Raw genomic sequence first — 25,553 nt, forward strand, 5'->3', positions numbered from 1 at the left:
ACCTGTTCTCCTGCCGTTGTCGGACTGGTGAGCAGCCTCTCACTACGTGGGCAGCTTCTGCTGATCCCCTGTTCACTGCCACTGATTAGACCGCCGCTGATGGAAGACCAAGGCCGATCCAGGACCATTAACAGCACACTGAAGCCCTGCCCTGGTGAATGTACTGTAATGTATGTTGGGGAGACAGTATAGCTTAGTGTAGTTTGTTGGGACAGTATACTTTAATGTATTTAGTGGGGACAGTGTAGCTTTGTGTGGGTTGTGGGGTCAATGCAGTTTAGTGTATATAGTGGGGACAGTGTAGCTTAGTGTGGGTTGTGTAGCTTAGTGTAGGTTGTGGGGACAGTGTAGCTTAGTGTAGGTTGTGGGGACAGTGTAGCTTAGTGTAGGATGTGGGGACAGTGTAGCTTAGTGTATATTGTGTGGACAGTGTAGCTTAGTGTAGGTTGTGGGGACAGTGTAGCTTAGTGTATATTGTGTGGACAGTGTAGCTTAGTGTAGGATGTGGAGACAGTGTAGCTTAGTGTAGGTTGTGGGTATAGTGCATCTTACTGTAGGTTGTGGGGGCAATAGGGGTTAGTGTAGCTGGGCAGTGAAGTTTAAATAGATACAGCTTGGGGAGAGAGGGAAGGACCATAAGACGCCTCTATACTAGAGACGCACCAGGTTCTGTATTTTTTTCCATGATTTTTGTCCTCTGAAACTAGGTGCGTCTTATAGTCCAGAGCGTCTTATAGTCCGAAAAATACGGTAATTACATGCAAATAGTTGGTAACTGGATTCTCCTTGTGTAACCTGCAAACTGCTGATCAGTATACAGGGATTTCCCGATTTATATCAGTGTTGTGTTCTAAGTGGGACGTGTAAATCAAATTCTGCTGAAATCAAATAGGGGTTTCCCATTAAAAATTGCAGCAATTGCTATGTTTGTATCACAAATGCATATTTTGTCTCCATAACCAGCTTAGAAAAGTGAAAGAAAAAAGGAACTTTTTGCACAGTTTTCAGTTCATCAGTCCTCAGCAAAGGCTTTGGCTTTGTGCTTAAAAAATACATGTAATTTAAATTGAATTACATAATTTTAAATAATTTTAACATAAGGCATTATTGGAAACTTGTAATATTATATTCTACATTTGAAGAAATGATGAGACCTGATTATTGTAAAGGTGTGTACACACACAATTACTGTAGTCAGCAGGGATCGGGACTCAGTCCCTCAGTTTTGGACTATTGTACATATGTCGCTAGCCTGACTGTGCCCTCTGTAGCTTTGAAAAGGCGCAGAGGGCAATGACACAGCACAGAGTGGGCGAGGTTAGTAGGAGAACAATAGAGTAAAGGTGGGTACACACATCAGATAAAAGTCTTTGGAAAATGAAAGATCACAGACCAATTGTACCCCCTTCCATGTAGTATAAGAGCCATACTCTACACCAGGGGTCAGGAACCTTTTTGGCTGAGAGAGCTATAAATCCCACATATTTTAAAATGTAATTCTGTAAGAGCCATACAATATGTTTCAAACTGGGACAGTGAGCATGTGCAGCACAGGGCCCATGGTGATGTGTACACAGTTGATCCGCCAGGCGGCGAAAGCGTCAGACACGTCTTCAGCTTCTCTTGGGTTTCAGCAACATCAGCAATTTCCCAGACAGGAGAAATACTGACTAACAGTTTGTACAATTAGCCAGCTGACTTGGGGGTTGATTCACTTTGTAGGACGAGATCCCCGCACTTTGGCCCAACAGGCTGCCTGTCAAGTGACAGGCAGCCTATTGGGCCAATCAAAGTGTGGGGATCTCATCCTACAAAGTCACTGGACCTGACAGGGTCCAGAGTGGGACAATTGGAGCAGCTGTTTGTTTTTGGGGGAGTGAAAGTAAGTTAGTAGTGCATGCTACAGCAGTAGCGTGCCTACTTTGAAAATTTTATTTGCGCTGCCACACTAATTTGTGCTGCTTGATCAATGTAGTTTAGTGAATCAACTCCTACTGATTTATATGTAAGCCAGATATAGCCATCAAAAGAGCCACATCTGGCTCCCGAGCCATAGGTTCCCTACCCCTGCTCTACACAGTCTATTCTATGGAGCTGAACTCCCCATCAGATAAAAATGTTTGCAAGATGCTGCACACAAAGATACTGTACACATGCAACAGATCCGTATCTACAAAAGATCTGTTCCTGCAAAAGATCCGTTCCTGCAAAATGCATTGATAGTCTATGATATCTGCAGATCTCATACACACCTTGTTTAACTGACATTAATCTGCAGATCAGACAATTATCTGCCGATCTGGAGATCCATCCTGGTGGATCTGATCTGCAGATAATTGTCCGTTAAACAAGGTGTGTGTGGGCCCGCCAGGGCATAAAAGCCATACGGCATATTACAGGGAATGCAGAAATACTATCCTTTAACGCTCTCAAAAATACCTATGACTTGTCCAACAAAATGTTCTTTAGATATATACAAATCAGGCACGCTTACAATACCCAATTTAAAGATGGCAGTCCAACACTGGTTTCTTGCGATTTAGAACAAACATTAATGGTGGATGGCCTAGAAAAACCTTTCTCGGTAATATACTTTGCCCTCATGAACAGTACTACTCATAGTCTCGCTAGATGTCAAACCAGGTGGAACGAGGAAGTTCCTGGATTAGATACGAAGGACTGGGAAGAAATTCTAGAGAATTTTGTCAAAGTTCCTATCTCGGCCAGAGATCGCTTAATACAATTTAAATTTCTTCATCGTACCTATCTCACACCCGTACGTATGCATAAAATTTCTACTTCCAATACCCCCAATTGCCCCAGATGCACTGCTGATCCAGGAACTTTCTTTCACATGTTCTGGGAATGTCCTCATGTGCGTTCCTTTTGGTCTAAAATTAACAACCTACTTAATGAAATTCTGCAAACACGACTGATACTTTCCCCTAGAGTCTTTTTACTGGGACTACTGGATGATACTCCACCGGGCAAACACCCCCAATACCTAATTAGAATAGTATGCTTCTATGGCCCTAAAGAAATACTCCGTACCTGGAAATCAGATAAACCCCCTTCTTTTAACCACTGGAAATACACCATTATAAAAAGCCTACCTTTATATCGATTGACATACAAAAGCCGTAACTGCCCCTGTCGATTCGATAAAATATGGGCCCCATGGTATAACAATGTAGAAGCTCTCCCTGTAGGCCCAGAGGACTGAATTACAGTGGCTGTGGCTGGATAGTGTAATGGTTAAGGGCTCTGCCTCTGACACAGGAGACCTGGGTTCAAATCTCGGCTCTGCCTGTTCAGTAAGCCGGCACCTATTTCAGTAAGGAGTTTCTTGGGCAAGTCTCCCTAACACTGCTACTGCCTACTGAGTGCGCTCTAGTGGCTGCCTCGCAAGTGCTTTGAGTCCGACAGGAGAAAGGCGCTATACAAATACTGCCATTATTATTACTAACTTAGCTATTCTTTGTTCTATACTCTGTAATACCCTTATTAGCCTTGGTCTATGGAGGTAGGCACCGGACTTTAACTCCTTTCCATCTATTACACTCTATCCCCTTCTTCTTTTCCCTCTTTCCGTCTTATTTCTTTCCTTTTTTAACCCTTTCCAACAGGTGGTACAGCCACGATTATACTGTCCAAATTGAGGAATATGTGCCTGTTTGTCATGCTTTTGATGTAATCAGTATTATACTGCTCAACTGTTAAGAATGTATTATAATACAATGGTTTCTTCATACTGCATAAGATACTTGTTACTGCTCTTGTAAGACGTATCTCTTGTATATTCAGTATGTGCACCACTGTTTTTCCTTCTTATTTAATGTTCTTTGAGTACCTGCGTGTACTTGCTTGTTCGTGTTTTCTAATGAAAATCAATAATATTGATTTGTTAAAAAAAAAAAAAAAAAACAAGGTGTGTACGAGATCTGCAGATATCATAGACTATGAATGCATTTTGCAGGAACGGATCTTTTGCAGGAACTGATCTTTTGCATATACTGATCTGTTGCATGTGTACAGCATCTTTGTGTGCAGCATCTTGCAAAGATTTTTATCTGATGAGGAGTTCAGCTCCATAGAATAGACTGTGTAGGGTATGGCCCTCATATTACATGGAAGGGGGTAAAATTGGTCTGTGATCTTTCATTTTCCAAAGACTTTTATCTGACGTGTGTACCCACCTTTAGTTTGCACTCAGATGAGATCACCCAGCAGACCAAATCTTTCGCCAATGCATTGGGGTCCCCTATACACATTCTGACCCGCTGCCATGGCTAGAACCATGTAGCATGTGTTCAAGACACAAGTCAGTAGTTGCTGTTTGCTAGTACAAGTCACATTTCATATGAGCGTGTTGTGATCAGGCTGGCACTGTGCTGCAAGGCGTAGTGGTTAGCGCTCTCGCCTTGCAGTGCTGGGTCCCTGGTTCAAATCCCAGCCAGGTCAACATCTGCAAGGAGTTTGTATGTTCTCCCTTTGTCTGTGTGGGTTTCCTCTGGGCACTCCAGTTTCCTCTGGGCACTCCAGTTTCCTCCCACATCCCAGAAACATACAGATAACTTAATTGGCTTCCCCCTAAAATGGCCCTAGACTACGATACATACATTACACGATACATACATAGACCTATGACTATGGCAGGGATTAGATTGTGAGCCCCTCTGAGGGGGACAGTTAGTGACAAGACTATATTCTCTGTACAGTGCTGCATAATATGTTGGTGCTATATAAATAAATAAATAAGGACAGGACCCAACTGAAAGTCATATATCAGATAACCGCATTAGAGTACCAGATCTTCATGTAATTTTAATCAAAATAAAGCGTTTCAGATTCATGATATGCTTTAAATTAATCCAAATAAAACGTAAAGAAATCTTATCAGGTATTTGAATACATGCGTGGCTGGGTATTCCCGCTATGCATTAGGGTAAAAGGGAACATCCTTTGAAGCCTGATCAAACTAGTAAAATATTAATTGTGGACCGATCTAATGCTAGGTACACAGGATACAATTGTCTGACAGATTTACTGTCAGATCGACTATTTCCAACAGGTCGGATCTGTTTTCCATTCACATATATGGGAAATCGATTGGAAATCAGATCAGACCAGTTGGAAATAGTCGATCTGACATTAAATCTGTCAGAAAATTGTATTGTGTGTGTACCTAGCATTAGATGTTATCACTTGCCAAAGTGTAAATGCTCTACCTTGTGACTGAGTGGAATAATTTGCTCCTCCATGGACCCTCTTGCCATCAAGTGTACCAATGCTTTGTTTAGAGACAGCACCTGGTGTAGTTCTCAATGTTATGTTATGAGTCAACATGAAGGCTGCCCTCGAGGCCCACCAGTAGTGCAAAGCCACAAAGCTTTAACCATATTCTGCATTATCTAGAATTTAAATACATCAGATTTTACTTGGACTTCAAAAATGCAATTAATCTCACATTTAAACACAATAGGAAGAGTGTCCTGTCCAGAAGAGCTTCAAGGCTATAGCCACATACCTATGCTAGATAAAACACGGATAAGAAGGCCAATCACGATTGCCTCTGCTGAGCATCTAACGTGTGTACAGTGGATCCCAATGCCTTAGCCAGAGATCAGCTGGGCAGATTGTTTCGGCCAATCATCGGTAGAGAAAGAGGGCTTTGTTTTCCCAACTCACCCCACCCACTGTGTGACATCTTAACCATGCTTTCCTTCAGCCCCCTGCATAGCAACAGCACACCATCTGTACAGTGTCAGCCCTGCAATGTCGCCCAAGGGATCAGGTACCAATCCTTGCCTGGCGACATTCCTTGTACGTGTGTATGAGGCTTAAAGATACGTTTATGCCCCTTTTTATTGTTTGGAAAGAACATAATATGAGTAAAGCACATTGTGAATGTAAAAGTGGTATAACTGCCTAAACTAATTGAAGCAGATGTAGATGAGATTCCTCATATTCACTCCCTATTCATTGTTGCACATGGCTGCCTTGAATTTGTAGTATCCTTAGGCAGAAGGGAATGAAAGATTAACCTGAAATTTATGTTCTGCTGTGGAGGAGGCACAGGGGCTTCATGTAAGTAAATGGGTTTTTTGATCTTTTCCTGTGAAGAGTCGTCATACACCAGAGAACTATAAAGTAAAGCAGCAACTTAATAATTTGTTTACCTAGTGATCTGTCTTCGCCAGCCTAGGCTGCGCCTCTTTCTATGGACAATGGAAAAGCTGAAGTAACTGAATCAATCAATAACAGGAGCTGCATTGTTACGGACGGAACAATTGACTGTACTCTCCAGCGCAGCCAAGTTATCCTTTCATGGCTTCTCATGTGTAACAACCTATGGCTTGACTCATATATTTAATGGACCAGAAGTACCTTTATACAGAAAGCTGCATAAAAGTAATGGCTCTCAAGGCACAACTGGCAGGTAAAAAAATGTCATTTATTTTCTAAGTGGTCGACCAAAGTTATTGCTTCATAAAGGTCTCTATGATAGTATCATGTTTGTTATTTTATACATGTACTGTATAGAATAGGGAATTAAAGCGAAGAGCCTGAAAGATTAGGTAATAATAGTTGGTATATTTATGGGGTTCTGCTTAGAAATACAGTGGAATCCCTTTACAGTAAACTTCAAATGCACTGGCAAAGTTGTTTACCATATCAATATTGGTCATACATTGTACAGTGTATTCATACAGGCGCACAGCATGGTCGGGACCTGAGTAGGGTGGTTGTCTTTTTTTTTTTTTTTGTCTTTGTTTTTATGTATGTATGCCTGGGAAGAAATTTATGTGACTTCATATTCATTCCCACCCTCCCCCCATCATTTTTGGTAAAATGAGTGTGAGATAATGTCATTAGTAGAATATTGGTAAATTTATTGGTAATTATATGGATATTCTACAATCTCGCCCTGTTAACTAATTCTCATTTCGACCCTCCTCAATCTACATCAAACACTAACTTCCCTCCATCTACTTCTAATACTAACCTCCCCCTTATATTGGCCTAACACTAATCTCCCCATGCGTACATAAACTCGATAACTCAGCCCCTAAAGTCAAACCTCCCTGTTACTGTTACTGTGCATTGCGTGCTTCCGTACAGTTCGGTACGGCTACGCACACGTAGTATAGGGCAGGAGGAGGGTTTGAGCTTGCCTTCGACACCCGCAAGCCAAACCCTCCGCTTCTGCCACCGCCCGTCAGACACGCCCACTCCTCCTCCCAGCCCACTCCGACAGCCGCCGCCTAGCCTCCAGCTCCAGTACGGCTGCACGCATTAGAAGTCACTGCGCCAGCGTCCCGGAGCATATTACGCCTGCGTTGCCACAGTAGTTCCGGGTCGCTGGGGAGCCCGACCCCGAGGTCGGGTCCCCGACCGGGGCTTACCGCACGAAAATGCTACATTTGGACGGGGAATGGAGGGCACGATCAGGGAACAAAAAAGGTTAGTTACACGCAGACATGCGTGTTTTACATTTGTGAGATTGCCTGATGACTCCTTTAAAGCAGTAGGATCAGCCATACTATGCCAGGGGAAAAAAAACCACATATATAAGTAGATAAATACTTGATCTACTTACACAACACATGTATTATACTGTCCACGTTTTGATTTCAGTGAATGTTATATAGTAAATTACGAGAATTCTGTTCCTGGTGGGGGCCATGTCTTTTGCCCACAGTTAAGGCTAACTCGTGATGTCATTTCTGCCCTTTACTTTTTTTCTTGTCTCCTCCAATCGCTGAGTCACCTCAGCCTTGCTTGTAAACACAAGTGAGTAGGGGATCAGGTTTCAGATAAGCAGCTGGCAGGGAAATAAAGGGAAGAGGAGGAATAGATTATAGATAAAAAGAACCCCCAGCATGCAATTCTTTGGCACGACTACTAAAGGGCCAGTGTTCCATAAGTATGTGATAACTCCAAATCATAACTAACTGTAATCAGAGAAAAAGCATGTGTGCATCAACCAAGTGAACCTGACAAATCTGGCTTTGCAAATTTGGCCTATTGGCTAATCACGAGACATTGCTCATGCAAATAAGCATTTGCTTTCGCATGCCTAAATATGCAGGGTCAAAACCAAAAACCGCAAAACAATCGCCCTGCGGGAATTAGTTCATGCTATACAGCACTATCCAGGGGCGCCACGAGGAGGCTTCCCATTGCCCCCATACAACCGGGGGGCCGCGGGGGTCCCAGGCACTCTCACCGCCTGGAACCCACACAGCGGCACCCCGGAGGTGGAGGCCAGGGGGTGCAGGCGATCTCCCCAGCGTGGCCAGCGCCGGGAAGAGCCGCCCGCACACACCTCCCAGGATTAAAAACAGGCACTTACCTCAACGTCCATTGCGTTCTGCTATATGCGCATAACCTGGGCGCGACACATAAGGGGCGGACAGGCGCAAATAGCCTGCTCCCGGGCTCTCACCTCCTAAAACAAGCCACTCACTACCTGCCCTCAGAAGAAAGAAATGCAATGCTAACTGTAATCAGAGAAAAAGCATGTGTGCATCAACCAAGTGAACCTGACAAATCTGGCTTTGCAAATTTGGCCTATTGGCTAATCACGAGACATTGCTCATGCAAATAAGCATTTGCTTTCGCATGCCTAAATATGCAGGGTCAAAACCAAAAACCGCAAAACAATCGCCCTGCGGGAATTAGTTCATGCTATACAGCACTATCCAGGGGCGCCACGAGGAGGCTTCCCATTGCCCCCATACAACCGGGGGGCCGCGGGGGTCCCAGGCACTCTCACCGCCTGGAACCCACACAGCGGCACCCCGGAGGTGGAGGCCAGGGGGTGCAGGCGATCTCCCCAGCGTGGCCAGCGCCGGGAAGAGCCGCCCGCACACACCTCCCAGGATTAAAAACAGGCACTTACCTCAACGTCCATTGCGTTCTGCTATATGCGCATAACCTGGGCGCGACACATAAGGGGCGGACAGGCGCAAATAGCCTGCTCCCGGGCTCTCACCTCCTAAAACAAGCCACTCACTACCTGCCCTCAGAAGAAAGAAATGCAATGCTAACTGTAATCAGAGAAAAAGCATGTGTGCATCAACCAAGTGAACCTGACAAATCTGGCTTTGCAAATTTGGCCTATTGGCTAATCACGAGACATTGCTCATGCAAATAAGCATTTGCTTTCGCATGCCTAAATATGCAGGGTCAAAACCAAAAACCGCAAAACAATCGCCCTGCGGGAATTAGTTCATGCTATACAGCACTATCCAGGGGCGCCACGAGGAGGCTTCCCATTGCCCCCATACAACCGGGGGGCCGCGGGGGTCCCAGGCACTCTCACCGCCTGGAACCCACACAGCGGCACCCCGGAGGTGGAGGCCAGGGGGTGCAGGCGATCTCCCCAGCGTGGCCAGCGCCGGGAAGAGCCGCCCGCACACACCTCCCAGGATTAAAAACAGGCACTTACCTCAACGTCCATTGCGTTCTGCTATATGCGCATAACCTGGGCGCGACACATAAGGGGCGGACAGGCGCAAATAGCCTGCTCCCGGGCTCTCACCTCCTAAAACAAGCCACTCACTACCTGCCCTCAGAAGAAAGAAATGCAATGCTAACTGTAATCAGAGAAAAAGCATGTGTGCATCAACCAAGTGAACCTGACAAATCTGGCTTTGCAAATTTGGCCTATTGGCTAATCACGAGACATTGCTCATGCAAATAAGCATTTGCTTTCGCATGCCTAAATATGCAGGGTCAAAACCAAAAACCGCAAAACAATCGCCCTGCGGGAATTAGTTCATGCTATACAGCACTATCCAGGGGCGCCACGAGGAGGCTTCCCATTGCATATTTAGGCATGCGAAAGCAAATGCTTATTTGCATGAGCAATGTCTCGTGATTAGCCAATAGGCCAAATTTGCAAAGCCAGATTTGTCAGGTTCACTTGGTTGATGCACACATGCTTTTTCTCTGATTATAGTAAGCATTGCATTTCTTTCTTCTGAGGGCAGGTAGTGAGTGGCTTGTTTTAGGAGGTGAGAGCCCTGGAGCAGGCTATTTGCGCCTGTCCGCCCCTTATGTGTCGCGCCCAGGTTATGCGCATATAGCAGAACGCAATGGATGTTGAGGTAAGTGCCTGTTTTTAATCCTGGGAGGTGTGTGCGGGCGGCTCTTCCCGGCGCTGGCCACGCTGGGGAGATCGCCTGCACCCCCTGGCCTCCACCTCCGGGGTGCCGCTGTGTGGGTTCCAGGCGGTGAGAGTGCCTGGGACCCCCGCGGCCCCCCGGTTGTATGGGGGCAATGGGAAGCCTCCTCGTGGCGCCCCTGGATAGTGCTGTATAGCATGAACTAATTCCCGCAGGGCGATTGTTTTGCGGTTTTTGGTTTTGACCCTGCATATTTAGGCATGCGAAAGCAAATGCTTATTTGCATGAGCAATGTCTCGTGATTAGCCAATAGGCCAAATTTGCAAAGCCAGATTTGTCAGGTTCACTTGGTTGATGCACACATGCTTTTTCTCTGATTATAGTAAGCATTGCATTTCTTTCTTCTGAGGGCAGGTAGTGAGTGGCTTGTTTTAGGAGGTGAGAGCCCTGGAGCAGGCTATTTGCGCCTGTCCGCCCCTTATGTGTCGCGCCCAGGTTATGCGCATATAGCAGAACGCAATGGATGTTGAGGTAAGTGCCTGTTTTTAATCCTGGGAGGTGTGTGCGGGCGGCTCTTCCCGGCGCTGGCCACGCTGGGGAGATCGCCTGCACCCCCTGGCCTCCACCTCCGGGGTGCCGCTGTGTGGGTTCCAGGCGGTGAGAGTGCCTGGGACCCCCGCGGCCCCCCGGTTGTATGGGGGCAATGGGAAGCCTCCTCGTGGCGCCCCTGGATAGTGCTGTATAGCATGAACTAATTCCCGCAGGGCGATTGTTTTGCGGTTTTTGGTTTTGACCCTGCATATTTAGGCATGCGAAAGCAAATGCTTATTTGCATGAGCAATGTCTCGTGATTAGCCAATAGGCCAAATTTGCAAAGCCAGATTTGTCAGGTTCACTTGGTTGATGCACACATGCTTTTTCTCTGATTATAGTAATAACTCCAAATCATAACAGCAGAAAAAGTTTTGAAAGTTTTGAATGCAGGATTAGCATCTTTATCACTTAATACACTCAGACCAGTTGCTGTTGAAATTTGATTTTTATGGTGACGATACCACTTTAAGACTGAAAAAAAAAGTTTTGCTCACCTAGGGCTTCTACCAGCCCCCCGCAGCTGTCCTGTGCCCTCGCAGTCACGATCGGATCCTCCTGTCCCCGCCACCAGCTACTTTCATGTTCGGCGACAGGCCTGGCCACGCGTCTGCTTTTTCGCGTTCCTCTCCGCAGGATGATCCGAGCGAGACGGCGTGGGCACAGGATGGCTGCAGGGGGCTGGTAGAAGCCCCAGGTGAGTAAATCTTTTTTTTTTTTTTTTTCTTTTTTTTTTCTTTTTTTTTTTTGTGTGTGTGTGTCCCTTTAAGCAATACCAGTTGCCGGACAGCCCTGCTGGTCTGTTTCACTGCAGTAGTGTCTGAGTAACACAGACAATAACATAATAACAGAAAAAAGCATGAGCTAATCTTGTCCAATCTGACATGTCAGAAGCACCTTATCTGCATATGCTTGTTCAGGGTCTATGGCTAAAAGTATTAGAGGCAGAGGATCAGCAGGATAGTCACGCAACTGACATTGCTTAAAGGACCACTATCGCGAAAATTGTAAAATGTAAAATACATGTAAACACATACAAATAAGAAGCCTGTTTCTTCCATAGTAAAATGAACCATAAATTACCTTTCTCCTATTCTGCTGTCACTTACAGTAAGTAAGTAGTAGACATCTGACATAACCGACAGGTTTTGGACTAGTCCATCTTTTCATGGGGGATTCTCTGCAAGGCTTTCATTATTTCTGAAGAGACAACCCCTGAAAGGGATTTAAATAAAGATGCAATAAAACTGGTAAAGATAGAGGCGCCAAAATAGGATAAAATGGTTAAAAACTGTTTAAAAAGGAGGAGGTGGGTGGATCCACTGTCCTCACTAAAAAGACCAGGCTAAATCAAGCCGTAAATAATACAAAAAACATTTATTGATCTCCAAATACAGTGCAACAATTGAGGTAGGAGAAACACACATGTGGGTCAGTCTGTAGCTACAGAGGCGCTCTAGCTCTTCACTGACCCACATGTGTGTTTCTCCTACCTCAATTGCCTGATGAAGCGGGATGTTCGCCCGTGAAACGCGTTGCACTGTATTTGGAGATCAATAAATGTTTTTTGTATTATTTACGGCTTGATTTAGCCTGGTCTTTTTAGTGAGGACAGTGGATCCACCCACCTCCTCCTTTTTAAACAGTTTTTAACCATTTTATCCAATTTTGGCGCCTCTATCTTTACCAGTTTTATTCATATCTTGTCCACCCTAGGTGGAGGGGTGTTTCCCCATATTTCTTTTCTATAGAGAGCGACTTTTTATACCTGAGTGGGGTCAGGTAAAAATTCTCCCCACCTGCCATTTCAGTGGTCGCCTGCGTGGTGACCCACATTTGTGAGTATATTCTCATATAAATATTTTTCCACATTGGCTGAACATACTGCACCAGATTTGGCTCTCGGTTTTTTTGTCTTTCAAGTAAATAAAGATGCAGGCTGCCACTCTACCTGTTTGCACACTTTTTTGGCAGTTGGGCAGAGCAACTGCCATTCACGAAGTGCTTTTGAAAATAAACAAAACCCCGAGAATCCCCCATGAGGAGATAGACTAGTCCAAAACCTGTCAGTTCTATCAGATTTCTTCTACCTACTGTAAGTGACAGCAACATAGCAGAATAGTAATTTACGGCTTATTTTACTCTGGAAGAAACATGCTTCTTATTTGTATGTGTTTACGTTATTTTACATATTTACGATTTCCGCGATAGTGGTCCTTTAAAGTGAAATAAATATGGCAGCCCCTATATCCCTCTCACTTCAGTTGTCCTTTAATTTTCATGAGCTGTGCAACACCTTTGCTAAAAGATTGCTGGGCCACCCAAAGAACAAAAGTAAGTAAACACATTTATAGATTCCCTGTCATTACTTCAATACAGTAGTTTCTTACTTGAAAACAAGTCTTAGTCTACGTGCTTTGCGAACCAATGTTCACTTCCTCTGTATTAAGGCTGTAGAAGTGGATGCAAAGAGGTTTACATACAGAAATCAGTTGCAGGTCCAGAAGCATTTATTCTAGTTCTTGTTAAATGGCAAGCTTAGACACCTGCTATGATTGTCTTGGTGGAAAGTTGGTCAAAGGAGTTAAACTAGTGTTTTATAATATGGAATAAAAAAAAGCCTTGATTTTTAACAGTTGCGTAGCCTTCCACTATACGAAAATAGGGCTTAGTTTAGTCAAATTTCTGACAGATACTGGACCATGCTTGGTCAACCTTTTACCTGACTATGATTTATTTCTTATTATAACGGTTTGTTTATAATACTGCATAACCTTAACCACTTTACCACCACAGGTGCGTGTATCTACGCCCCTTTTAACACCCTTTCCCCACCAGGGGCGTAGATACACGGACCTCCGCCGTTACCGCCGATGTCCGCGCTCGTGCGCATGTGCACGCTGCCGCCCGCTCGCCTGTAGATCAATGAACGGGAAAAAACGTTCCCGTTCCTTGATCTAAGCACCCCAGCAATGGTCGGCTGCTTCTATGAGAAGCAGTGCGATCATTGTGGAAAAAAAAGTTACCCAGCCTCATTGCACTTCCTGTAAGCGTACTTCCTACGCTTACAAGTCGCATGAACAAAAAATTACTGTGGCCATCTTGTGGCCAAAAAGTAAAACTACACCCAAAAACATTTTTCATATATAAATACATAGTGTTATATTATAAATTAACTCATTACCTCCCACACTCCCAATTTTTTTTTTTTTTTTTTTTTTGTGATAAAAAGAAAATTTACAATAATAAAAATAAAAAATACATAGTTACCTTAGGGACTGAACTCTTTAAATACTTATGTCAAGAGGGTATAACCCTGTTACTTTATTAACTATGGGCTTGTAATTAGGGATGGACGCAAAACTGGAAAAATGCACCTTTATTTCCAAATAAAATATTGTCGCCAAACATTGTGATAGGGACATAATTTAAACGGTGTAATAACCGGGACAAATGGGCAAATACATTTCATGGGTTTTAATTACAGTAGCATGCATTATTTAAAAACTATAATGGCCGAAAACTGAAAAATAATACTTTTTTTTCCCACATTTTTTCCTAATTTCCCAATTAAAACACATTTAGAATAAAATAATTCTTGGCATAATGTCCCACCTAAAGAAAGCCTAATTGGTGGCGAAAAAAACAAGATGTAGTTCATTTTACTTAAGGACCAGGGGATTTTCTTCTGGTCGGTGCTGCGTGGACTCTCCAGCCCGAAGCACCGATCAGGAAATATCCAGGGCGATCAGACTTACCCCCTTTTTTCCCCACTAGGGGGATGTCCTCCTGGGGGGGTCTGATCGCCTCCGGCTTGCTGCGCTTTGCGGGGGGGCTCTTCAAAGCCCCCCTCCGCAGCGTTTTCGCTGCTCCGTCCCTCTCCCTCCTTCTCCCTCCCCTTGTGTGCTGCACAGGACGGATATCCGTCCTGCGCATTGAAGGATAGGCTTCAGCCTATCATATGCCGGCGATCCCCGGCCAATCAGAGGCCGGGGATCGCCGATCTACGTCACAGCAGCGCCGTATGATGTAAACAGCAGGGATTTCTTCCCCGCGTGTTTACATTTTGCCAGCGAGCCGCGATCGGCGGCTCTCCGGCTGTTCATGGAGACACCCTCCGTGAACTGACATGGAAAGGCCGCTCGATCGAGCGGCCGTTTTCATGGTAACCCACTTAAGACCTGCTGACGCCTATGGGCGTTAGCTGGTCCTTAAGTGGTTAATTGCGATAAGTAATGATAAAGTTATAGATGAATGGAAGGTAACACCCTTCAGTGGTGAAGTGGTTAAAGGAGCACTATCGCAAAATCACACATCTGAAATAAATGTAAACACATACAAATATGAAGTAAGTTTCTTCCAGAGTGAAATGAGGCATAAGTTACTGTTCACCTATGTTGCTGTCACTTACAGTCGGTAGTAGAAATGTGACAGAACTGACAGGTTTTGGACTAGACTATCTCCTCATGGGTGATTCTCAGGGTTTTGCTTATATTCAAAAGCACATAGTGAATGGCAGTTGCACCACCCAACTGCCAAAAAAGTGTGCAGTGGATAGATAGGCTGGTTAGCATCTTTGTATAAATCCTTTTTCAGGAAATTTCTTTATAAAGAATAAAGACCATGCTGAGAATCTCCCATGAAGAGATGGACTAGTCCAAAACCTGTCAGACCTGTCAGTTCTGTAAATGACAGCAACATAGGAGAAAAGTAATGTATGGCTCATTTTACTCTGAAAGTAATGCACGTCTTATTTGTACGTGTTTACATGTATTTTACATTTTACAATTTTTTACGATAATGGCCATTTAAAGCAAATATTTAACCTTCTCAGTGTACATAGTGATTATGCACTTCTCTATCTTGCTGCAAGATGGGTGCAGTTTGTGTGCTTTTATTAATGGTGATGTAATCAAGAAAGAATGTTTTCCTTTTAATGAGAACATTTTTGAATTATTTCATCATATTTATGTTGAACTTTTGTTGCTTTATATTATACATTACTGGAAGCAGCTGGAATTCTGTAGACCCAGTTAAGGCAGCTCTTCCACGAGATAATGGTCACAGTATATTGTTCACTCAATGCAGAATGGGAGAAGTGACTAAAAATGTATTTTTGTTAATTTTATATTTGGAAAAAATATACTTGACTTTGGGCTTTAATGCATAGTTGGTAGTTTTGCCCCCCAAGCAAGAGTCAGATAGGCCTGGTCCCAGTATAAAGCCAGGAAAAGGACTTGCCTCAAAAATATGGAGTCCTTCACCAAAACCAGTTGCTAGATCAATTAAGATATCTTTGAGTTGCTGACCTGTGTAGTGGGTTGCCTTACAGATAGAGGAATACTACTGTTTTATACAAGAGTGGACACTGTGTTAGTGTGGGATGAGTTTTTATATTGATCCAACCATGCCGATTTTCTGTGGCAGCTGTAGCCTGGCTACAGGTGTTGCAATATAAACAGTAGCTGGTTTGACACAGGTTTGTTAAAATGAATGCCTTCACTCTCTGAGCATCTTACACATGCCCTGCCTCCCAGTACACTAGCAATGGTAGTGGTAGTGGGGCAGCACAGTAGTGATTAGCGCTCTCACCTCGCAACGCTGGGTTCCCAGGTTCGAATCCCAGCCAGGTCAACATTTGCAAGCAGTTTGTATGTTCTCCCTGTGTCTGTGTGGGTTTCCTCCGGGCACTCCAGTTTTCTCCCACATCCAAAAAACATACAGATAAGTTAATTGGCTTCCTCCTAAATTGGCTCTAGACTACAATACATAAACCACACAATACATAGACATATGACTGTGGTAGGGACTAGATTGTGAGCCCTATATAAATAATTAAAGGACACCCGAGGCGAAAATAAAGGAATGAAATAAACGATTGTATCCATCTTCCTTCTCCTAAAAATGACCTTTTTAAGATATTCCACAGTTTTTTATTTTATGTTTAAATCTACTTTTTAACCTATTTTGGTTCCTGGACGTAGAAACTACGTCCAGGAACCATGCGCGCTACCACGCGCTCTCGCGGCCGATCGCGCGTGTGCCTGCGCACTCACGGCCGCGGATTCGGTAGCCAAGGAATCAATGTATCGGGCTATGGTGCCCGATCACTGATTGCTCTCCCCCGCTGAAAAAGCGACAGCTTCTCTCGGAAGCTGCGCCTTTTCTGGCCGTTCCCTCCCCGATGAGTTACTCTAAGCGTGTGTTACGCTTAGAGTGACGTCATGTAAACAAACTCATGGCCGCCATCTTGTGGCCAAAAAGTAAAACTACAACTAAAATTTAAAAAAAATTAAACATGACACACAATTACATTATAAAACTATACTTTACATCCCACCCTCCCAAAAATACCCAAATAAAATGTTTAATATAAAAAAAAACATTACAATAAAAAAAAAAAAAAACATGTAAATATTTACCTAAGGGTCTAAACTTTTTAAATATCAATGTAAAGATGAAATATTTCTATATTTTTTTTTATTTTAAACTTGTAAATAGCGATAGATGCAAAACGGAAAAAATGCACCTTTATTTCCAAATAAAATATTGTCGCCATACATTGTGATAGGGACATAATTTTAACGGTGTAATAACCGGGACATATGGGCAAATACAAAACGTGAGTTTTAATTATGGAGGCATGTATTATTTTAAAACTATAATGGCTGAAAACTGAGAAATAATGATTTTTTCCGTTTTTTTCTTATTCTTCCTGTTAAAATGCATTTACAGTAAAGTGGCTCTTAGCAAAATGTACCCCCAAAGAAAGCCTAATTGGTGGCGGAAAAATCAAGATATAGATCAGTTCATTGTGATAAGTAGTGATAAAGTTATAGGCTAATGAATGGGAGGTGAACATTTCTCAAGTGAAAACGACGGAACCTGAATGGGATAAGTTTTAACTGTTTTATTATTTTTGCTCAATGACACATTCATTGAAGTATGCCAGAGGTAAAATCTATGAATTATTGACCCTTTTTATCTCTTTCCAGCTTTCAAAAGCCATTTTCTACTAGGAAGGTGTTTTATAGTTGTAATTTCTTATCAGCGAGTGTCACACTGTAGTAATTTCCTGTCTGAGTCGGGACTGAGTCAGCCACTTACAAACCTGATATTTAACTCTTTCCGGCAGAGAAAGAAAAAAAGGAACACAGCATAATTATTTGTGTGCTAGGCACTGTACTTTCCAATGTCTATCTCATAATGTCACGTCACCTCGTAAAAATTGTAAGTGCCAAAAAAGGTACCTTTTTATATTGTTGCAGAAGGATAAGAGAGTCTGACAGTAAGAAACCGTCCCAGAGAAGGAGCTTACATAGACTTTTTTTGAAGGCCAAACAGAAGGGAAAAGGACAAGTGTTCTCTGCTTTATAAATTTACTTATCCCTTACGGTGTAAATGCCACTGCAGCAAAAAGCTTGTTTCAGCATTTTGGCCATTTGCCATCATACTCAGAGCTCTAGTCTCAGGTTCTCTAACCATTTAAAAATACCTCCTCCTCTTCCAATAAATAACTTATAATTTATTAACCATACACTCAAATTCTGAGAAGGGACACTAAAATCTTGTTCAGCTTATTAATAAAAAGAAACAAAACAAATTTGTCAGTCTTTTTAAATTTTGTTCTACTTCTGCATTGTGATTTTGAAGAGGTAGCATATATTTAATTCGCAAAATTGACTGTTATTTTTGTCTGAAGGACACGAGATGACATCTATTCTACAGACTACAATAACATGTCATGGACACTTACTGAGAAATATTTTGACATTCCTGAGTCCTACCTTTCACCAAAGCATCTCTCCGCTGTCACATAAAATGTAAGGGCAATCTGTTCAAAATTTGGGAGAAATGTTGGTGATCTGAAGACATCAACCATAAATAAGTTATTCACAAAAGGAAAAAAATAAAAATCTGCACTGATCACCCAAAACATAAAAAAACAAGCAAAAACATTACAGCAACACTTAGGTCCCTCTTGTGCTACCAGAACGGCTTCAATCCATAGAGGCATTGATGTAAAAATGCTTCTTAAAGTGGACCCAAATTAAAAATACAAGATTTCAGAAATAAAATCTCTTTTCTAAATTATAATAATAAATAGTGGCCTTTTTTCAGCTGCATGATGACAAATATAAAATATTTAACATTTATTGGAGGAACCCCTCCCTTCCTTTCATATTGCAGGGACAGAATCTGGCAGACTGGTGGAGTAGGTGGTGTCCGGCAAAGGAGGAATTGCTAATGGCTGCCACCTGTATAACCCTAGTAATGAAAAGAGAAGGGTGAAAAGCATGCACTGAAATGCTCATAGGCTTGAAGGAGTGTTTATTTATCTCTGTACGTGTCAGAGTGGTGCAACTAAATATTTTGAATTAAAAAAATGTTTGGTTTGGGTCCGCTTTAAGGTTTCTTGTAGTTTTTGGAGCCAACACATTACAGCAGATGGTCCTTTAAGGCTGCTTTCACAGTGGGACATCAAAGTCCCATGTTACAGCAGCCTGTAACGCAGCCCAACTCACAGCACTGAAAAATCAATGTGCTGTTCACAGTGCACACGTTGCGTTAGAGTATAACGCTGCACGTTTAATGAAGGTGCAGCATGCTGTGCGTTATACTGGTACTTTGCTGCGTTACACTGCTGGCACATGCTCAGTAATGTCTGTTTGTTGTTTTTTTGAAACATGCGCCGTTTTCGTTGTATTTGCTATTGGGATTGTGATTATATATAGCTGACATGGCTCTGTGTCCTCCACCAGCCCTATGCTGTGATATTTAGTGCAGGAGAGGAGGAGGGGAGAGTCGCTATTGTGACTAGCCACATGGCTAATTAATATTCACTGCACTGTAGTGTTGTCCAGATCATGAATGATTCGGATCTTTGATCCGGATATTTTTTGTGAGTTGAATTATCCGGATCATCACAATGAACGATTTGGTTCACAGTGGATGTCTGGAAGAAACAGGAACTGCAGCTTCTGTGCACAAGCACAATCTTCCTGCTGCATCTCTCCCTTCCCCATTAGCACCCTCAATGTGCCCTCATTCTCCTGCACCTCTCACTCTGCTGCACCCCTGCTTCCTGCTTCCCTAGTAAAATGATTCAAAGATTTGGTTTAAAGATCCGGATCTTTTCAATGATCCGATTCGAATCATCCAAATCATTGAAAAGATCCGGACTTCACAGTATAGAACAAAAACGGCGCACCAAGAGCCACATAACGCGGCTCAATCTGACGTCCAACTTCAACACCACCGTGCGTTGCGATAAAACACAATGTCTTAATGTGAAAGAGGCCTAAGTTCTGAACGTTGTAAGGGGAGGTCTCTATACGTTAGACTTTGTTTTTCCAGCACATCTAAGATGTCCACTTGGATTTTTTCTTATTTACAACAGTGGTCCTCAAACTAAGGCCTGCGGGCAAAATGTGGCCCCCTGATGCTTTTTTACCGTCCCACCATACACAAAATGTATTACTTTTAGGTTCGGTCTGCTGCATCTTTAAATATTGGTGGCCTGCACATAGAATAGCAGTTGTGGCACCAACCTTCCACGTGGAAGCCAGATAGCAGTCATCTGCTGGTTTCTGGGTTGTGCTGCAGGCTTTTGCAGGCCATTGGGTGACATTATGGCTCACATATGACTTGCTATGTTAGGGTCACGATTTGTGCACTGTATTGGTGGCTTTATAGCTGCACATGCTTTGTTGGAGAGCATACTACCTGCACATGCTTTGTTGGAGAGCATACTACCTGCACATGGTGTGGTAGAGTGTATACTATCTGCACATGCTCTGTTGATGGCATAATATCTGTACTTGCTGAGTTGGGGGGCATAACATCTGCTCTGGTTAAAAGAGAGACTTGAGGGCTGCCCATGTTAACCACTTGCCGAACGCCCACTACCTATGGGCGTCGGCAAAGTGGCACCATCAGGACCGCGTAACGCCGATCGGCGGCAGTACCTGAGGGACTGAGTAGCCGGGGATCGCGCGCATCCGCCGGCATTAGGCTCCACCCACCCGCAACGTCAACCCGCCGGCCAATTAGCAGTGCCGGCGGGTTGTTAACCCCCGATCTGCCGCTTACAAAGTGTATAATACACTTTGTTAAGCTAACAAAGTGTATTATACAGGCTACCTCCTGCCCTGGTGGTACCAGTGATCGAGGGACCACCAGGGCAGGAGGCAGCCCTTCTAGTAAAAGCACACACACACTGATCCTGCCCCCCCTGATCGCCCACAGCACCCCTCAGACCCCCCCCCCCCGAATCACCCCCTCAGACCACTGTTAGCACCCAATCACTCATCAATCACTCCATGTCACTATCTGTCAATGCTATATTTTAGACTAGGTCCTAAACTGCCCACACTGGGGGCTCCTGATCACCCCCCCCCCCCCAGTGAACTGTATACATCTATTCTCCCCTGTAATCACCCACTGATCACCTGTCAATTACCCCCTGTCACCACCTGTCACTGCCACCCATCAGATTAGACCCTAACCTTCCCCTTGCGGGCACCTGATCACCTGCCCACACCCTCAGATCGCCCTCAGACCCCCCCCCCCCTGATCAACTTGTCAGTGCATTGCTTGCATCTGTTCTCCCCTCTAATCACACCCTGATCACCTATCAATCACCCCGTTACCCCGTCACTGCTACCCATCAGATCAGACCCTACTCTGCCCCTTGCGGGCACCCAAACAGCCGCCCACACCCTCAGATCACCCCCAGACCCCCCCTGATCACCTCGCCAGTGCATTGCTTGCATCTATTCCCCCCTCTAATCACACCCTGAGACACCCATCAATCACCTCCTGTCACCCCCTAGCACACCTACCCATCAGATCAGGCCCTAATTTGCCCCGTGTGGGCTCCTGATCAGACCCCAAACCCTCATCACCCCGTTACCCCGTCACTGCTACCCATCAGATCAGACCCTACTCTGCCCCTTGCGGGCACCCAAACAGCCGCCCACACCCTCAGATCACCCCCAGACCCCCCCTGATCACCTCCCCAGTGCATTGATTGCATCTATTCTCCCCTCTAATCACCCCCTGAGACACCCATCGATCACCTCCTGTCACTACCTGTCACCCCCTAGCACTCCTGTCCATCAGATCAGGCCCTAATCTGCCCCCAGCGGGCTTCTGATCACCTGGCCAAACCCTCACCCACCTCACCGCAGTGACAGAATTTTTTTTTCTGATCACTGCTGGTCTCTACGACTTAATTGTGGCTGAGATCAACCGCTATGCCACACAATATGCAACCGCCAATCCAAGAACCATGCCCAGCGTTTTCGGTGGAAACCACTCCAAGTTTGTGAACGTAATTTTCCGAACATTTTTGGGGCCTTCTCCTTAACATGGGTCTAGTCAAAAAGAATGTATTGCGGTCTTATTGGTCTACGCACCCAATATATCACATGCCCATGTTCTCTGCTGCCATGTCCAGGTCACGATTTGAGAACATCCTGCACTTCAGTGCCAATACAACCTGTCATCTAAGAGGCCACCCTGCTTATGACCGGTTCCACAAAATGTGGCCCCTCATAGACCACCTGTCAACAAAATTTGCAGATGCTTATACCACTGAACAGTCATTTTGAGGCATTTGGTTTCCAGACTATTCCTCACGGTTTTGGGCCCCTAAAATGCCAGGGCAGTAAAGGAACCCCACAAGTGACCCCATTTTAGAAAGAAGACACCCCAAGGTATTCAGTTAGGTGTATGATGAGTTCATAGAATATTAGTTAGTGGAAAATGACACTTTGTAAAAAAATAAAAAAATAAAAATCAATTTCCACTAACTTGTGACAAAAAAATAAAATCTTCTATGAACTCACCATACTCCTAACAGAATACCTTGGGGTGCTGTCTTTCTAAAATGGGGTCACTTGTGGGCTTCCTAAACTGCCCTGGCATTTTAGGGGCCCTAAACCGTGAGGAGTAGTCTGGAAACCAAATGCCTCAAAATGACCTGTGAAATCCTAAAGGTACTCATTGGACTTTGGGCCCCTTAGCGCAGTTAGGGTGCAAAATAGTGCCACACATGTGGTATCGCCGTACTCAGGAGAAGTAGTATAATGTGTTTTGTGGTGTATTTTTACACATACTCATGCTGGGTGGGAGAAATATCTCTGTAAATGGACAATTGTATGTAAAAAAAAAAAAAAAAAAAAAAAAATCTCATTTACAGAGATATTTCTCCCACCCAGCATGGGTATGTGTAAAAATACACCCCAAAACACATTATACTATTTCTCCTGAGTACGGCAATACCATGTGTGACACTTTCTTTCAGCCTAGGTGCGCTAAGGGGCCCAAAGTCCTATGAGTACCTTTAGGCTTTACTGGGGTGCTTACAATTTAGCACCCCCCAAAATGCCAGGACAGTAAACACACCCCACAAATGACCCCATTTTGGAAAGAAGACATCCCAAATTATTCAATAAAAGGCATGGTGAGTTCATAGAAGATTTAATTTTTTGTCACAAGTTAGCGTAAAATGACACTTTGTGACAACAAAAAAAAGTTTCAATTTCTGCTAACTTGTGACCAAAAAAAAATGAAATCTGCTACGGACTCACCATACCCCTCTCTGAATACTTTGGAGTGTCTACTTTCCAAAATGGGGTCATTTGGGATTTAAAAAATTAAATCTTCTATGAACTCATCATGCCTTTTATTGAATAATTTGGGATGTCTTCTTTCCAAAATGGGGTCATTTGGGGTGTATTTATACTATCCTGGAATTCTAGCACCTCATGAAACATGACAGATCCTCAGAAAAGTCAAGAGATGCTTCAAAATGGGAAAATTCACTTTTTGCATCATAGTTTGTAAACGCTATAACCCAAACCAATAAATATACATTGGATTTTTTTTTTTATCAAAGACATGTAGCACAATAAATTTGGACAAAAATGTATATAGAAATTTTACTTTATTTGAAAAATGTCAGCACAGAAAGTAAAAAAAAATCATTTTTTTTGACAAAATTCATGTCTTTTTTTGATGAATATAATAAAAACTAAAAATCACAGCAGCAATCAAATAGCACCAAAAGAAAGCTGTATTAGTGACAAGAAAAGGAGGTAAAATTCATTTAGGTGTTAGGTTGTATGACCGAGCAATAAACCGTTAAAGCTGCAGTGGTCTGAATGAAAAAAAAGTGTCTGGTTCTTAAAGGGTTTTAAGACTGCAGTCCTTAAGTGGTTAATAGGCGCTGTCTACAATACCTAGGCTTAATCTTATGTTTTTCTACATCATTTCATGTATACTCCGGCCCCCCAGCAGTCTAAAGTATGTTGACCCAGCCCTTGACCAAAAAAGTATGGGGACCCCTGATTTACAAGATCTAATAAATCAAAACAGGACTACAGCTCATTGGAAGAAGGTGACTTAAGGTGCCCATACACTCGTCAGATTGGCAGCAGATAGATAAGAAATGCATCTGATGATCTATCTGATGCGTTTTTAGAACATTTTTTACCAGGATAGAATTCCAATAGATTTCAGTTTCAAAATCTATTGAAATTCGATCTGATGGCATTTTTTTGCCATCAGATTTCCATTAAGGCCAATGCAAACTGATAAGCAATCTCATCAGATCGACCTAAATTTTCCACCCTGCAAGTTCGATGGAAATCCATCGAAATAGATCAAAATCGGCCGTCGATCGGTCGATTGGCCAACCGATTTGCAATCGATTGATCGATCGATCGGGATCGATCGGTCGGCCAGAAAATCGGCTGAGTGTATGGGCTGCTTTAGTCTGAAGCTCACCAGATTGAGGGTGTTTTTGTTGACAGAATGATCCGCATGGACACCTTGGGTGGTCTTCAACTAAACGGCTTACTACATAGCAAACTGATGCTTTTATCAATGCACATGTATGCAATGTTACATTAAACAGCGCTATATACCTGATTGATCAGGCTGACAATTTTACTGGCAACTTCTGAATCTGATGATTCCCTGCAATGTTCCTGCTCATGCCCTACAATTTCCAGTAGAAGGCAGCATTCACACTTAAGGTAGCCACTAACGGTCCAATTTCTAGCAAAAAATCGTTCGAACGATCGGAAATTCTGATCGGAAGTGAAATATTGTAATAAGTCGTTCACTACACCATCAACGAACCAATCTTTCTCTATCCATCTCAGTGTACGCTGGAAAAAGGAGAGACTCCAGGCTCCTCCTCCTGTGGAAACACAACACAAGAAGCTTAAAAGCCCCCCGCCCTCCTAATCCCTCAGTATCTAGTGTTTCCGGCCTACCGGGAACACACGTGCAAGAAGCTGCACGGATGGCTATACCTGGCTAGGCAGGATGTGTTTTTTTTGGGGCATGGAATCCCTCGCTGGCCTGTGATCAGGCATTGGGAAGCCATCCTACCTGCGGTAGCCGGCTATAGGCAGATAGCAAGCGGACTCTGGAGGTGTTGTGGGCCGCTTGCGGAATTCTTTTCCCCCCTGGACATCGGGCTGAGCGGCGGCTAGAGGCGGAGGTCCGTTCGGCTCTGGGTGAGGAGGCGGAGCTGTCGCGCGCCCGCGCGCGTAAGGACGCTGGCCACTTGTAGTCCGAGGGGCGGAGCAGGCTGTAAAGGAAGCGTTGCCCATATTTGGAAGACGCTCTCCCAGCCTTTCTAAGGAGGTGACCGCAGAGGCAATAAAGAGCGGTGCTTCCGCCGGCTCCACGAGGATGGAGTCAGAAGAGTCGCAGGCCAGGCGAGAGGCAGACACGGCAGCGGGCTCTTCTCAGGCAAGCAGCAGACCGGTAATGTATACTGCTGGTGCCTGTATTCTGAGGATGGTTGTT

General features: G+C 43.9%; 1 protein-coding gene across 4 annotated transcripts in view; it reads left to right on the forward strand.

Annotated features, from left to right (window-relative positions):
- Positions 1 to 25,553, forward strand: part of DIPK1A (divergent protein kinase domain 1A) — a 228,858-nt gene that overhangs the window by 114,247 nt on the left and 89,058 nt on the right. The window contains exon 1 of one of the 4 annotated variants that reach the window (XM_068242605.1): positions 6,249 to 6,439. The exons of the other annotated variants lie outside the window; for them this stretch is intronic. The gene's annotated coding sequence lies outside the window, so the exon portion shown is untranslated. Of the gene's footprint in view, positions 1 to 6,248; positions 6,440 to 25,553 lie in introns of those variants that run through there. 4 annotated transcript variants of the gene reach the window in all.

This window comes from Hyperolius riggenbachi, chromosome 6 (assembly GCF_040937935.1).
Source record: "Hyperolius riggenbachi isolate aHypRig1 chromosome 6, aHypRig1.pri, whole genome shotgun sequence".
NCBI lineage: Eukaryota > Metazoa > Chordata > Amphibia > Anura > Hyperoliidae > Hyperolius > Hyperolius riggenbachi.